At 47.9% G+C, this 17,428-nt stretch overlaps 1 long non-coding RNA gene across 2 annotated transcripts in view; it reads left to right on the forward strand.

The window, feature by feature from the left end:
• The first annotated feature begins 301 nt into the window (after positions 1 to 301).
• LOC140430588 (uncharacterized) overlaps positions 302 to 17,428 on the forward strand; it is a 92,402-nt gene continuing 75,275 nt past the window's right edge. For both annotated transcript variants that reach the window (XR_011949463.1, XR_011949464.1), the window contains exon 1: positions 302 to 387. This is a non-coding gene — a long non-coding RNA (uncharacterized lncRNA). The remainder of the gene's footprint in view (positions 388 to 17,428) is intronic.

Below are 17,428 nucleotides of genomic sequence, written 5' to 3' on the forward strand. Positions count from 1 at the left end.
GCCACATGTAAAGTTAGATAATATTAGATGGTGCAGATTTAAATAGTTTCACAGATTTAAACAAATAACCAAACCTATGTTCACTTATAAATAATCACCTTTAATTGTAAAGAAATAAAATTGAAAATTACCTTAAAAGAATCAACAATGCCTGATTAAAAAAAAGAGCAAAAAAACTGTTGAAATAACATCTACGTATCTTTAAAACACGGGTTAAAATCGTTGCCTGTTGATTTCTATCTGTTTAACTGCCAGCCCTCAATCGGCGTTCCCAAGCTGCCCGCATCATAAAGGGGGCGGGGTTGCACTGGAGCCTGTGAAGACCAGGGTGCTGGAGGCCCCAGGCTGCCGAAGTTAAAGAAGGTTCCTCGCAACTTCGGAGTGCAGGTAAGTGCATACATTTTGCTTTCAAATTTGGCGGCCCAAGGCTTCCCGCTGCTAGCCATTATACGTTATGGGCCATTATACACAAACATTTCCCACATTCATCACAAAGGTAAGCATTACTTTCACTAAGTATGACTTCCCTTTTCCCACTGTTTTAATAGATTTGTTAACTCATTTCCTCCTCTAAGCTGGGGTCAGTAAGACAAATTGTAATGTCGAACTGTCACCTCGGGCATCGATTGATGCATTGCTGCCCTGGCACTTTCCTATCTGCAGTACTTAATCACAGACTACCTGTAATGTACTAACTGTACAGACTACCTGTAATGATGCACCTTCACAGACTTCATTAGAAACACAGAAGATACGTATTAATAATAAAAAAACATTGTAGCAGCCAGCACGGCTGCACTTAGTTCCCTATGTGTCTCCTGCCCAAGAGAGGACTCCACCCTCTGTTGTGATTATCCACTCGAGTCCCAATTGGCCAACCATGACATGTGACTTGTGTCACCCTTAAAGGAACACTCAGCAAAAATCACTACATCCCTCCCCCTTTAACTCCATTATATAATATTCAATAGCAAAGTGACTCAGTCCTAAATTCTAAATAAACATTATACATGAGTTGGACAATTATAAATCGAGACTGAGGGGTTTTTCTGTTTCTTGTAGAGCAGGTAATTCTGCAGACTGAGATACTTCCACAGGATCGACATTAACAGGAATTGCAATAATGGGTACCTCTTCTGGCACAGGCAGTTTATTCATACTTGTTTCCAAGGAGACATCAGTTATGTCAAAACAGGTCAATCTGGTACATCGATGCTTATGCGTTCAAAAACATTTCTTGATGGCAACACTGACTGCTGGAGCGTCACTCTACTCAAGTGACCCATATGTTTACAAACAATCTGTTCCTCCAAGATACTCACATGTGTCAGAGTAGAGGCAATACCTTGATAATTTTATCCTCATCGCCAGATGTAATAATGCAAGTACATAGACTTTATGGGATGGTTTAGCACAGGGCTATATAGCTGGCTTTTAAAGCAGACCAACGCAGGCCAGCAGCATGGGTTCTATTCCCATACCAGCCTCCCCGAACAGGCGCCAGAATGTGGCGACTAGGAGCTTTTCACCGTAACTTCATTTGAAGCCTACTTGTGACAATAAGCGATTTTCATTTCATTTTCACTTCATTTCATTCAATCATTCGAACCACAAAGATATATTTTAATAAGAAAAACTGTACAGCCATACAGCAGCCAGAACGGCTGCACCTGGTCCCAACATGTCTCCTGCCTAAGAAAGGACTCCACCTCCTGTGGTAATTACCCATTTTGAGTCCCAATTGGTCACCCAAGCCATGTGACTCTTACTCTGCTGTTTTACCCTTAAAAGGGTTAATCACCATAAATCTCAACTCTATCTCTGCTAACAAAGCCATTAAAGGAAGTCTATCGGTTGTAGACTGTAACCTCTCCAGTCTGGAATGCTTCGGACTAAGGCATTTCTGGATTTTGGAATTTACTGGATTCTAGAACAATGCTAGAATGCCCAGCCACAAGTGTGTGAATGAGATATAAACATGTACACATGACATAAAATATGTTAAAACTAGTTTTTAGACATGAAGGTGCGTGTCTCAAACTTGTTTGAAAATATGGGCAGATGCACTAATGCATATGCGTCCAGAATAAAATCGAGCTTTGTCAACAGTTAAGCAATACTCTCCTTTATAAATGTTCTTTAAGGTTTGTAAGTTCCAATGCAAAGTATACATTTGAAGACAGTTGCAGTTATTGCACCATGTGCTTACCTCAACACCAGTGTTTCCCAAATTATTTTCCAAATCTGCACGCTCGCATCAGCCCATCTCCCCATAGATTCAAACTTTCCACCCTGGGGACAATTTTAGCATGGCCAATCCACCTATCCTGAACATCTTTGGGTTGTGGGGGTGAGACCCACGCTGTCACAGGGAGAATGTGCAAATTCTACATAGACAGTGACCCGGGGCCGGGATTGAACCCAGGCCCTCGACGCCGTGAGGAAGTAATGCTAACCACTGCGCCACCCTGGTGTGAACAGATTCATTAATTTCAGGAAGTTGGGCATGCATCCTGGTATTGTTGTGCACGTGGGCAATATTTTACTCAGTGGACGCAGATGCAAACGGGCAAGTGCTCGCTGACAATTAGAAACATAACTAAAGGGATTAAACACCAATTGACCCGAATTTCATGTTGCCAGTGCGATTTTAAGCTCTTTACATGGGAAACATGGGCAGACGGGGCTGGACCACAACCAGCCAGGCTGACTGGGCAAAGGATTTGCCACCATTGCAGGGTTCCCCCGCATCCAGGGTGCCATTGATTGTACAAAATGCCAGTTGGCCAGTCGGGAGCCTTGGTGTTCAAGAAGGGATTTCACCCAATGAATGCTCAGATTGTGGGTGACCACAGGCACAGGTTCTGCAGGTGTAGACAAGGTATCCGGGCATCTAGCATGATTCATGCATTCTTCATCACTTGGAGGTGCCAGGTCCATTGTTGCTCCAGCTCACCTAGATGGGTTGTTGATTGTTGACAAGGGTTACCTAATGATGCCAAGGACAAATTTTGGATGATAGAAAACAAAAATCCATCCAGATCATTAACATAGCTATTTGAATTCAAATAAAGCAACAGCACACACTGTGGACCCCGGCTTGTGACTATTGCGTTTTCAGCTTACATTAGCAGGTACTCGTCGAGGTCCCTCCCATCCCTCGTATCAGTGCATTGAAGGCAGGTTGATAATCTTGTAGCCAGGTTGGGACAGATTACATTGCCAGTTGTCCTCTGGTCAGTGGGGCATTGCCCGAGAAGGTGCACTCAACAACATTGTCGGGCAACCCTCAGACGTTGAGGATCCTGTGATGGAGAGGCGGCTGGCAGAGAGATGAAGGAGATGGTGCCCTTGCCTGGGGATCTGTGAGAGGCGTCCACAAAGACGGCAGCGACCTTGTCTGCCATTCTGAGGTGAATCCTTACTTCCCTGCTCAGCAATGAAGGGTGGGCAACCATGGCTGGCACTGGTTGGCACCTCCTTGTCCCACGTAGGCTTTGACCTCCTCAGACCAGTGCCTATGTGAGGGCTTGCAGATCTGAGTGCAACCCCAGTATTGCGGCACTGCGCTCCTGGAGCTGCCTCTCCATGAGAGTGTCCAATCTCTCAATGGATGAGGTTGTGTGCTCCATGCTCCACAAGAATTCCTCCATGACAGAGACTATGGCGCACAGATGTTCCGGGATCTCCGCCAGGTCTCCTGTCCATCCCACTGGACATCCAGCCCAATGGACGCTGGAACCCTCCATACATCCACCATCTGCCCATGTGAGCATGAAGTGCCCTCACTGCTGCACCCTAACTCTCCCAACATGGTCATGGCCACCGGCATGCACCTGTCTGCGCTGGTGCTGGGTGTTGAGAAATGGTGTGCCTCACATACATCCATCGATGTCTCGGGTGTCGGTGGGGGAGTAATGTCTGCTCTGACGGACGGATCATCTGATGGATGGAAACAAAGAGTAAGATTCCTCAGTCATGTCACACAGATTGACATCTCAGTACATGTTGGCCGTCACCATGGGCATTAGCTGAATTGAGGGTTCTTTTTAGTGCCCAGCTCATAAATGAGGTTGTTCAAGGGCAGCACAGTGGCACTGTGGTTAGCACTGCTGCCTCAAGCCGCCAAGGTCCCAGATTCAATCCTGGCTCTGGGTCACTGTCCGCGTGGAGTTTGCACATTCTCCCTGTGTTTGCGTGGGTTTCGTCCCCACAACCCAAAGATGTGCAGGGTAGGTGGATTGGCCACTCTAAATTGCCCCTGAATTGGAAAAAATGAATTGGGTACACTAAATTTATTTTTCTAAAATAAAAAATAAAAATGAGGTTGTTCAGATGGAGCAGACTCTCTGTCACCACTTCATGCTGAATGTCTCATGCTTATCTAACGGGCTCTTACCCGTCCCCAGAGATGCCAGCCTCTCTATGGCCTGACAACCTTCCTCCACACCTGCCCACAGGCTCCAGGGCTCACAGCTCGTGACTCCCCCCCCCCACCAGTGGCAGATTGCTCCCAATTGTTTCTCCTGCAAGTCAGTGCAGTCCAATGAGTGTTGAAACCTTCACCCCACATGCTATACCATGCTGCACCCCCCCCTCTCCCCCCCCCCCCTCTCCCCCCCCCCCCCCCCCCCCGCACCCCCCCTCCCCCCTCTCCCCCCCCCCCCCCCCTGCAGTGGTTTCAGAATGTTACTAACTGCCGAGGAGACCTGAACCTTTGATGGACCAGAGGTTGCTGATTTACCTTTCCAGGCGCAAGATGCACAGGGATATATGTGATTCGAGACCACATGAGACCTGCACACTTGATCGTAACCATGGTGGCCATCCTCCTCAGAGCCCCATTCAGGACAAATGCCCACTCAGTACTTGCCTGTGCCGAGCGCATAAAGTATTTGACTCTTTTCAGGCACTGGGTTCAGATTATCCAGAAAAGTTCATGGCCACTGACCTCTGCTGCCACCTCAGTCCATGCCTCCTTGGTAAAGTGGGGTGGCCTCTCCTCCCATCCCTTGGCCCCAGCCCTCTCCTCCTGGCTCTGACTGCCTCAACAAGGACTCGGAGGCAACCATCTGGGACACTGGGTGCTTGCTGCACACCCAAACTCCGCTCCTGTTTGCTGTGACCTCCTGCTGTTGCCATTGCTCTGACAGGGATTCTTCTGCGGCCTGTGGAGGCCGCTTCATGGTGGGCTGCCATTGGGCATGGCGGGCATCAACCAAATTGGACACGATTCGCTCTGGCTGCCACTTTAATGAGTTTTCATTGGATATGGGCAGGATTGGGATTCATGGCCACTTCCAGATCCGCCTGCCAAGCACACACGTCAAGGGTGAAATTCTATCCTCTGATTCAAATTAAATATAAGCAGATATAACGTATTCTGAGTCTTTCACTTCGCTTTCTGCTTTACTAAACCACTTTGTATATGACACCAAACTGAGGCCCACGAACAAAAGATCTGGGGCAGGATTTTCCGACCCCCCGCTGGGTCGGAGAATCGCCGGGGGGCGGCGTGAATCCCGCCCGCGCTGGTTGCCGAATTCTCCGGTGCCGGGGGTTTGGCTGGGGCGGGAATCGCGCCGCGCCGGTCGGGGGCCATTGGCAGCGGCCACCCCGGCGATTCTCCGGCCCGCGATAGGCCGAATGGCCGCCCATTTTCGGCTGGTCCCGCCGGCGTAAATTACAACAGGTATTTACCGGCGGGAACTGGCTCCGCAGGCAGCTTCCGGGGTCCTCGGGAGTGCGCGGGGGGATCTAGCTCCAGGCGGTGCCCCCATGTTGGCCAGTCCCACGATCTGAACCCACCAATGCGTGGGTGGGCCTATGCCGTGGGGGCACTCTATTCCTCCACGCCGGCTGGTGAAACAGTCCGCGATGGCCGCCGCGGAGATGAACCCTGCCTGCGCATGCGCTGGGATGACGCCAGCACACGCTGGCGTACCCGCGCATGCGCCAACTCGCACGGCCGGCGGAGGCCCTTCGGCGCCAGTTCACGTGGCGCTGAGCCCCTTCCGCGCAGGCCAGCGTGGCACAAACCACTCCGGCGCTGGCCTACCCCCTGAAGGTGCGGAGGATTCCTCACCTTTGGGGCGGCCCGACGCCGGAGTGGTTCTTTCACGCCAGAGTTGCCCGCCCGCCGGTTTCCGAAGAATCCCGCCCCTGATTAATGATTGTCATGTCGTCCTGAATGAGAAATAATTTTCAACACCCACGATTGGGCTACAATTGAAATATAGCTGTATGTATCAGGCCACTGCAAAATCAATTAGAAACCTCATCAAAAAAAATAACATTTGTGTTAAAATGCCATAAACGTTTCTATTGCAATATTGATGATGTAAATAGGGATTAAAATTAACAATGGTTCCTTTCTTTTCACCTATCGGAGCCATTCTCCCACACCTGCTGTTAATAATAACTCATTCATTTAAAAACAGTTTTAGCTGCAAAATGTTTCCTTAGCCTGGTCGGGGAATTTGGAGCAGGATAGGTAGGTTGATTGAACAGTAGTGCAAGAGAAGGTAAAAAAATGAATTACTGCAACTTGAGATAAGATCCTGAAGGAAAGACAATAATGGCAAAGCAGTGTACACGAAGCATTGTTAAAACCTGGATCCACAAACTCTCCTGTGAGACGGCAGTCACTTCATATTGAATAATGTTAGTACATGTGGTCAGGCAGCAGTCCAACAATTGTTCACTCTGCTCTCTAATGGGATGTCAATATTTTGGAATTAATTACTTAGCAGTTGTGTGCTGAGAGGAATACAATGTCCATGAGTATCACGCATTTACTCTACACGTGTGTGATGGTGCATTAATAATCTGGTTGAATACGAGCATACTTAGCCCAACTTTATTCTACTGATATTCAGAAGAGAAGCCTTTATTTTTCCACATTTGGTCCGGGCATCTGAAGCCCTTATAGATTTTATTCTCTCACATATTAAATATTCAAGGCAGCTGTGACAGGTGTGCCAGTTCTGCTCCTTTCTAAAATTAAATGAAACACAAAATTCTTTCCGACAATTTTGTTTCTCTGTATTTAAACTCAAAATTCAAATGAAGGGTGGGGTTTTCTGGCCGTTCCCGTCGGCGGGATCTTCGGACCCCGCTGATGGCGACGCCCCCCCCACCCCCACCGCCAGTTCCTCAGCGGCAGAGGGTGCGAACAATGGGAAACCCCGCTGACAGCAGCGCGACTGGAAGATCCCCCCGCCAGTGAATGGCAGGCTGCCTCCCCCAAACAATCCGTGGTTGTATAATGGGAGCGTCACTGCACTAGTCATCTAGAGGACTGGATTCATGCTCTGGACATAGGAGTCCACCCACGGCAGCTGGTGGAATATAAATGCAATTGATAAATATGAAATAAAAATTTAGTCTCATTAATGGTAACCATAAAGTTATAGGATTGCTGTAAAAATCAGTGATGCCATTCAAGGAAGAAAATCTGTCATCCTTACCTGGTCTGGCCTACATATGGTACAATGTGGTGGACATTGCCCTCTAAAAGGATCGAGCAACACTCAGCTGTATCAAACTGCATGGACAATTTGAAAAATTGAACTGGATTGACCTAATTGACTTAGATACCAGAAATGGCAAAGGCAACCCTACGAAGTACCCCTCACAAAAATCTGGAGATTTGTGCCAAACGTTGGAGAGCTATCTCAACACAGATCCACCAGAGATGGCAGCATAGTCATATAACACGGTAGCACAGTTGCTTCACAGCTCCAGGGTCCCAGATTCGATTCCCTGCTGGGTCATTGTCTTTGCGGAGTCTGCACGTTCTCCCCATGTCTGTGTGGGTTTCCTCCGGGTGCTCCGGTTTCCTCCCACAGTCCAAAAATGTGCAAGTGAGGTGGATTGGCCATGCTAAATTGTCCTTAGGTTAGGTGGGGTTACTGGTTTACGGCGATAGGTTGGAGCTGTCGGCTTAAGTGGGATGCTCTTTCCAAGAGCCAGTGCAGAATCGATGGGCCGAATGGCCTCCTTCTGCACTGTAAATTCTATGATTCTGTGATATAGTCAGCAGGGAGGGGCTCTAATAGTCCTTAACATTGACTCCTGAACTTATAAAATCTCATGACATCAGGTCAAACATGGGCCAGGAAACATCCAGCTGCCAAATACTGCCCCCTTAGCTACTTGAATCAGTAGTCCTCCATGTTGAATACCACATAGCAGAAACACTGAGGGTGGCAAGGTAAAATGCACTCTGGTTGGAGAACCGCAATGCCCATCACCAAAAATGTCTAGGTAGCACCATTACTGACCAAACCAGTCAAGTACTAAAAGCCAACTCTGCCAGACGAAGCCAGCAGCATGTGATAACAGAACCAACAAGAGGGAAAAAACTACTTGATCTTCCTCTCGCCAATCTACCTGTTCCCTACAGTATTGTAAAAGTGGCCTGACAGAAACAAAGTCCGTTTTTAAACTGAAGATGCACTCCATTGAACTGTGTGACACTACCACTGCGCTAGATTCAGAACAGGTATCGAAGCTCAAAACTGGACATCCATATGTGGTGGCCATCAGCAGCAACAGAACTGTTTCCAAACACAATCTGTAACTCCATAGCCCTGCATATTCCCCACTCTACCATCAATCCAGGGACAAATCCTGGTTCATAGAATCCATTGACTCATTACAGTGCAGAAGGATTCCATTTGGCCTATTGGTTCTGCTCCGACCCTCCAAACAAGCACTCTACCTAGGCTCCATTTCCCCTGCGCATTGATCATGGCCAATTCACTTAACCTCCAAATCTTTGGACGGTGAGAGGAAACCGGAGCACTTGGAGGAAACCCATGCAGACATGTGGAGAACCTGAAAACTCCACACAGACAGCCACCCAAAGCCGGAATCGAACCCAGGTCACCGGCGCTGTGACTCAGCAGTGCTAACCACTATGTCACCGTGGTTCAATGGGAAGTGCAGTAGAGCATGCCAAGAACTGAATCAAACATACCTAAAAATGAGGTGCTAACTTGCTGAAGGTATAACAGAGTTATATACAAAAGGCAAGGCTGAAGCATTTGCCACCATCTTCAAGCAGAAGTGCCAAATGGATCGTCCAGCTCAGCCTTCTCTGGAGGTCCCAGCATCACAGATGCCCGTCTTCAGCCATTTCAATTCACTCCATGTGATATCAGAAAACATCTAAAAGCACTGGATTCTGCAAGGGCACTGGATCCTGGCCTCATTGGTCCCAACTTGGACAAAAGAGCTGAACACAAGAGGTGAGGGGAGGGTGATTGCCCTTCACATCAAGGCAGCATTTGAATGAGTGTGACATCAAGGAGCCCTTGCAAAACTGGATTCAAAAAGAAATGAACTAGAGAGAGTACAAAGCCAACATGTTCCTGCAAAGGTTAAGGGTGGGACCAAAAAGTCCAGAGAACACTGGATGTCAAAGGAAATACAAGATTGGACCAGGAAACAAGGGAGGCTTATGGCAGATACAGGGGTCTGAAAATAGTGGATACCCTAGGGGAGGAAAGAAAGTGCGGGGGGTGGCAAGGGGGGTACTTAAAAAATAAATCAGGAGAGTGAAAAGGGGGGGGGTGAAAAAACACTGGCTGGCAAAATAAACAAAAGCCCCAAGAGGTTTTATGAGGATATTAAGGAAAGAGGGTAAACAGGGAAAAAGTAGGGCCTATTAGGCACAAAAGTGGCACCTGTGTGTGATGCCAAGAAAGATAGGTGAGGTATTAAATGAATATTTTGCATCTGTGTTCACTATGCAGAAGGATGATGTAAGTATAGGAAGCAGGGAGGAGGACTATGCTACAATTGATTAGATTAGCATTGAGAGGGATGGGGGGGTTAGTGATTTTATCGGGCTTAAAAGTGGATAAATCCCAAGGCACAGACAAAATGTATCCTAGGCTGCTGGTGAGGAGAGGAGATTGCAGGGGCTCTGATATGCATTTGCTAATCATCTCTGCCTACAGGTGAGATGCCAGAGTATTGGAAATACCATTATTCAGGAAGGGAAGTAGGGAAGAATCAGGTAATTAAAGGCCAGTGAATCTAACATCAGTGGTGGAGAAATTATTGGAAACAATTCTGAGGGACAGAATTAATCTTCATTTGGAGAGGCAAAGATGAATCAAGGATAGTCAACATGTCTTTGCCAAGGGGATATCATGTCTAAAAAATTGGATAACATTTTTCGAGGGGGTGACTAGGTGTGTAGATGAGGGCAGTGCAGTTGATGTAATCTACATGGACTTCAGTAAGGCTTTTGACAAAGTCTCACATGGGAGTCTGACCAAGGAGGTATGTGTTAGCTTCTGCCTGCTGTTGAGTACAGAATCAAGAGGTTTGCTCCTTTTCACAAACATCTTAACTTTACCTTGAACACACTCTATACAAAACTCTATCACCACATTACATGCCACAAGAGCCATCTATGACCTCTTTACATATCAGTGTCAATTATTGGATACTTAACATCAATGAGACATCTAATTGGAATGTCTCTTACCCCATTCCTTAACAGTAAGAACCCATGGGATCCAGAGCAATTTGGCAACTTTTTGCACTTTCTCTCCGTGTCTGCGTGGGTTTCCTCCGGGTGCCCCAGTTTCCTCCCACAGTCCAAAGGTGTGCAGGTTAGGTGGTTTGGCCTTGATAAATTGCCCCTTAGTGTCCAAAAGGTTAGGTGGGGTTACTGTGTTACGGGGATAGGGTGGGGTGTGGGCTTAAGTAGTGTGCTCTTTCCAAGGGCCGGTGCAGGCCCGATGGGCCGAATGTTCTCCTTCTGCACTGTAAATTGTACAAATTCTATGAAGCAGCTGAAGATGGTTGCGCCTAGGACACTATCTCGAGGAGCTCTTGCAGTGTCCTGGGATTGAGATGATTGACGTTGAACAACCACAAGCATCTTTCTTTCTGCTGTGAATCGTTCCAACCAGTGGAGTGTTTCCCCCTTAGTCCCATTGAATCATATTCAGAGAGTAATAGAGTTTCCCAGCACAGAAAGAGGTCCTTAGGCTAACGCACTGATCATAACACCCACGTTCCCATCTAAATCATTAATGTGCACTACAAACAGCAAGGGACCAAGGACCCAATTCCTGCAGAACACCACTGGCACAGGCTTCCAGTCAGAAAAACAACCTTCCACTAACACCTTTTTCCTCCTGCCAAAGCCAATTTTGGATCCAATTTGCCACATTGCCTTGGATCCCATGGACTCTTACCTTCTTGATCAGCCTCACATGCCAGCCATCAAACACACAATCTATTCTAATCCCTTTTTCCAGCACTTAGTCCGTAGCCTTGTATGTTATGGCATGTCAAGTATTCAACTAAATGTTTCTTAAATGTTGTGAAGGTTCCCACCTCTACCCCCTTTCAGGCCGTGAGTTCCATATTCCCACCACTCTCTATGTGAAAAAGCTTTTGCTCATTACCCTCTAAATTTCCTGCCCATTACCTTGAATCTATATGCCCTGGTTATTGACCCCTCAACTAAGAAGGAATGTTTCTTCCTGTCCTTCATAATTTTGTATGCCTCAATGAGGTCACCTCTCAGCCTTCTCTGCTATAAGGAGGCCAACCCCAGCCTAATCAGCCTTTCTTCATAGTTGAAATGCTCCAGTCCAGGTGACATCCTGGTGAATCTCCTCTGCACACTCTCTCACACAATCACATCCTTCCTATAGTGTAATGGGCAGAAGCTCACATAGTACTCCAGCTGTGGCCTAACCAGCGTTTTATACAGCTCCATCATAACCTCCCTGATCTTATATTCTATGCCTCAGCTAATAAAGGCAAGTAACACCCTATATGCCTTAACTACCATCTACCTATCCTGCTGTCTTCAGGGATCTATGGACAGTACATCAAGGGCCCTCTGTATTTCCTAATGTCCTACCATTCATTGTGTACTCCCTTGCCTTGTTAGTCCTCCAAAAATGCATTAATACACACTTTTCAGGGTTAAATTCCATTCGCACTGTTCTGCCCATCAGGCCAGCCCATCTGTATCACCATGTAATCTAAGGCTTTCCTCCTCACTATTTACCACCCCACCAATTTCTGTGTCATCTACGAACTTACTGATCATACCCCCCACATTCCCATCTAGATCATTAATGTACACTACAAACAGCAACGGACCCAGCACCAATTCCTGCGAACACCACTGCACACAGGCTTCCAGTCACAAAAACAACTTTCGACCAACACCCTCTCCCACCTGCCACTAAGCCAACTTTAGATCCAATTTGCCAAATTGCTCTCATTGATCCCATGGGCACTTACCTTCATGGTCAGTCTCCCATGTGAGACCTTGTCAAAAGCCTTACTGGGCTATCGGGCAATGCTATTCACGAATAAGCCAGTGGAAGATTAAGTAGATTATTTATTCAGTATGTTCTCCTTTTAGTGCGAAGATTTCACATTGTAAGGACATGCTGTAAACTGACACTTCACGGTAATAATGTCAAAACTGTAACATCATTTTCAAATTCAGAGGATAGTGATAAGCATTTGGAACTTCACTCTACGTTTTTAAGAGAGTATCAATCTTGTAAAAGCAGTGGGATCGTCCTAATTTTCATATTTGTTTATCTTTCAAAATCTTGCAATTTAGTTCTCTCATCCTCCGACAACTTCTATCAGTTGTGGCAGTTCAGTGAACAAACCTTGCAACAATGCACTCTCCCAATGAGTACTATAACTGAGAAAATCGAATGCACCTGAAAACAGGACCACTTGAAATTAGTGCTGTCAGCGCATTCTCGTGAGTCAGGAGTGGAGCCAGCACACCTATGCGATCTAATTGACTGCCCAATTTAGAGGTCCAGAACATTGAGCTTGTTGTGATGGCACTTAAACACCTTTTAACGAGGAGGGACACTTTGATTGAAGACAAAAGGTTCTCAAAGACATTAAGGCTCTTCTCTTGGAATGATCACAGTGGTGTTATCACCAGCTGTCCAATCAGTGAATAGGCCTACCACCACGAGGATTAAATTACACCTCTTGTGTCAGTATTTGCAAAGTTTGTCTTTCCCATGCACTCTGTGACCTTTGACAGCCAGGGGGAGGGAAACTAAAAACCAAACAATTGCCAAAGAAAATGAAGAGGCATTTGGCTCTGAGGAGAGCCTGCCAAAAGACTATTAAAGAAATGAAATGAAATGAAAATCGCTTATTGTCACAAGTAGGCTTCAAATGAAGTTACTGTGAAAAGCCCCTAGTCGCCACATTCCGGCGCCTGTTCGGGGAGGCTGGTACGGGAATTGAACCGTGCTGCTGGCCTGGTCTGCTTTCAAAGCCAGCGATTTAGCCCGACCAATATTTTAAAGGAATAACTGAATATGCTTATGCAAGGGACGGAAAAGAGGCAAATGTGTAGAATGGGAGAAGAAGAATGATCTGGAAAATCTCTGAACTTTGTGTCAATGATGGATAAATCGACAGAAATAGTCTTGAAAAAGAAGACAGTGAGGGGTCAGGAGGTAAGAAGACATCAAAATAGTTTTATAACCCAGCCCTGATTTGTGACCAGATGGTGTTATGATCCTAGTTGCTGTTACTACTGGTTACTACAGATTCAAGAATGAAACGGTAGTTTTCTCCTCAGAGAGCCTAAAATTCCTCACTTCTCCCTCTTACATACACTGAACATCCCCTCTTTCAACTCCTGCCTTTCCTGGGTCTGTATCACTGCTTTTTCTGACTCTTTCAACCCCTTTTAAACCATCTCTTCAACTGTAGCGGGTGAAAGACCTCAGTAAAATAGTCTTTATACAAACAAACCCAAAATCTTTAACACAGTTTTGTCAAAAGTCTATCCAAACCCCCAGGCACAAAGGTGCATAAACAAAATTTAAATGAAAATGAAACATTTTTTATCTTTCTTAAAGCAAAGTGCGCAATAAGCCACAAGCGCAAATCCCATCATGGCTGCTAAATATCGCGAGACCACAAATGAGATTTGCGCAGGCAAGATTTTGGAACACAATCTTCCAGGGCATTCCTTGATGATGCAATCAGGTTCATGCCCAGGAAAGGGGCCTGATTAACATGAATCGGAATCCATTAGTAGGGTTAATATCGCATCTCCAGCCCTCATCGAATCTTTGTATCCACTAGGCGTGATATCAAACCAGTATGGATTGCTTTTGCTTTTTAAAAACAGGAACTTGGCGCCATGACCGCTGAGAGGGAAGAGGGAGGTGAACACCACTGTCTCCACTGAGCACCAGGGAGTCCGAGGGGAGTCCAAGACCAGGGGGCCATGGGGCACGATCAGGGACAGGAGGCTGCACAAGCTGTGTAGGAGGAACAAAGGTGCCAAAGGAGACCAGGAGTCTTCTGGATTGGTGTGTCCTTCATGGAGCTGTCAAACAACATCTCTCGTCGTAGATTCCACCTTATGAAGCAGACTGTGCGGCTCCTGTGCCATGTCCCTGCGGACTTGGCGCCATGTGGCGGCGGAGGGCACACGCTCCCTGTGGCCATCAAGGTCATGGCAGCCCTGATCCCCTATGCCTGGGGTCCTTCCAGGGTTCTACAGGGGACCACTGTGGTATTTCACAGGCATCCACCCATTAGTGTATCCGTGACCTCACAGATGCATTGTATGTCCGGGTTCTGAACTATATCCACTTTGACCTGGACCAGACCCGACATGTTAAAAGTGTTAGGGGCACACAGCTGGTCTGCCACAGGTGCAAGGAGCGTTAGACTGCACCTATGTCCCTCTCCACACCCATGGCACCAGGGAGTTCCCTTTATCACCCAGAGGGGGTTCCACTCCCTCAATGTCCAGCTGATGTGCAACTACCAAAAATGGCACCCCGATCTCCGAGGCCCTCTAAAGAACCCCGAACCCCTCTCCCAAGCCTGAACATGAACGCACTATGTGAGGGTGCCCCCCCACCCCAACATCCACACCGGGCACTGCAGGCCCAATCGCACCTGAGCAAAAAATGCCAGCTTGGAAGTGCCCACCTGGCCCCACCCATGCCAGATGGCAGTGCCAGGTGTGGCACTGCTACGGTGACAGACTGGCACTGCCCAGGTGCCCAGGTGACACTAGCAATGCCAAGGCACCACCCTGCATAAAGGGCCTCCAATCCCCTGGAAGACCCCCCTGAGTTCCATTCCATCTGGTCCCCGTTTGTGGGCACGGGTGCTAAACGGCGCTCACCCGAGGTCTCTGAGGCGAAGAGATTGAATCCTGAAGCCTCAGGTACCCTGGAAATCTGCACATTATAGAGTGAGCCTTACTGCCTCGCTCTAATATGCAGATTTGGCAAACAGGATTTACATTGCAACATCTCGCAAAATTGATGTGGATCTCACGAGGCATGGCGTGCTGCGTAGACCTCGGGAGTGGAGTCTCCCGGCTTTCAACAGCCATGCTGCACCCCAGCGAGCTGCCTTTCCAGCATAGGGTAGCTATTGGATCGCCAGGTTTTCAGATCTTCTGAAACTTTCAGGAAAAAGCAGACAGTCATAGTTTGTGCTGTTACTCTGGCGGGGCGGGCCACTCAGAGCTGGCAAGCCGAAGGGCACCCCAATCTCAAAGTGAAACTAAAGGCCCACTCCCACCACCATCGCTGGCATTCCCCACACAGTGGGAACCTCCCCCCCCCCCAATTGGGATCCCTGGAGGCCCTGCCCCTGGTCCTGCTTCTGGCCCTGCCAGCTGGCATTGCCAGGGGGAAGATCCAGAGCACTGCCCTGCCTTGTCCCTGACCACCATGGGGCTACACTGTTCTCTGCGCCCCTGGCGTGGTCTTCTTTACTGCTGGGTCCCGTGGAAGATACAATGTTAGGCCATTTAGGCATATTTGAATTCTTGCAAATAGATGGTAACCAGATTCACACCCTCACTGAGCATGAACCTGATTATATCGCTGGTGAGGCGAAGGGGAAAGTCTCAATCTGAGATCATCTTGGCGCAACTATCTTTAAGGCCCTCTTGTGAGAATTGATGGGCATAATGAGATTTGCGCCTGCAGCGAACCTGCCGGAAAGTCCTCCCCTCGGTGTAGTGGCGGGGGGGGGGGGGGGGGGGGGGTTGCGGGGGGGGGGGTTGCGGGGGGGGGGATATGGAGTGTTTCCCGCTACAGAGGTTGGCGGAAAAATACGACAAATCGTCCGGCCCCAACCTCATTAATTACGCAGCCAGGTGTTTTACGCCATATTCAGTGATGGGGCAGGCCTGGATGGCACACAATCAACTGTTGTGCCCAGATGCCATACTGAAAAGGTTCATAACATTACTGAATTGAAGAAAGAAGGTGGACCTCCTGAAATTGAAGATGGATCTCTGGGGGCAGTCTGAGACCGGAGAATAGACCACCTGAGAACAATGATGGATCTCTTGGAACATTCTGAGTCTGGAAGGTGGACCACCTCCAAGACCCCTAATCTCGACAGTTCATCTGCAGATGGTCCCCCCCCCTCCCCTCCCCCCCACACACACACACTGCTGTGGTGTTCCGGGGTCCAGGGTTGATAGCATCCTGAACCCTCCAAAGCCCCATGCATTGGTCAGGTGAGTCCAAACATTCTCACCCCACATTGTTCCAAACGTGTTTTCCCGCTAGCATTGCAAAGTATCGGGGGGCAGGGGCCATGCCTTCATCTCATTAAGGGGGTGCAAATGAGTTTCATGCTAGCCTGTGGCAGACTTTCCAACCTGCCATGGTGGGCACCAGTGGAAAATCCCGCTTTATATTCATGCCAGCATGAAACCGATTTCTGGGTCTCCCGCCATATCCTGCCATGGAACCCATCAGCAGGGGCTTGAGGGATGTTTGCCCAATGATACTAAAGATATTCATGTCAGACAAACGGTTGCTACATAGTGATCCAGCGGAGGTACTTACGAATGAATAGAATCATAGAATTTACGGTGCAGAAAGAATCCATTCAGCCCATCGAGTCTGCACAAGCCCTGGGAACGAGCACCCTATTTAAGCCCACATCTCCACCCGATCCCTGTAACCCAGTAACCCCACCTAACCTTTTTTTGGACACTTAAAGGCAATTTAGCATGGCCAATCCACCTAACCTGCACACCTTTGGGTTGTGGGAGGAAACCGGAGCACCCAGAGGAAACCCACGCAGACGCAGGGAGAAGGTGCAGACTCCGCACAGATAGTGACCCAGGCTGGGAATCAAACTGGGACCCTGGAGTTGTGAAGCAACAGTGCTAACCACTGTGCCAACGTGCCAATAAATTTGGTTCAAGGGAAATGTTCACCATTGGTAAAAGCCCTCGAAGAAAAATGGGGATATGGGGATTCAAACCCAAAGGTGAGCAAAGAGAAATAGGGAACCTTTTCGCACAAAGGATTAACAAGCCCACTCAGCAAGGTACTCCAAGTGGATGGTGCTAATTCCAAGGAGGTGATGGGTAAATTTTTAACAGACAAAG

Source organism: Scyliorhinus torazame, chromosome 10, assembly GCF_047496885.1.
Source record: "Scyliorhinus torazame isolate Kashiwa2021f chromosome 10, sScyTor2.1, whole genome shotgun sequence".
Classification (NCBI taxonomy): Eukaryota; Metazoa; Chordata; class Chondrichthyes; order Carcharhiniformes; family Scyliorhinidae; genus Scyliorhinus; species Scyliorhinus torazame.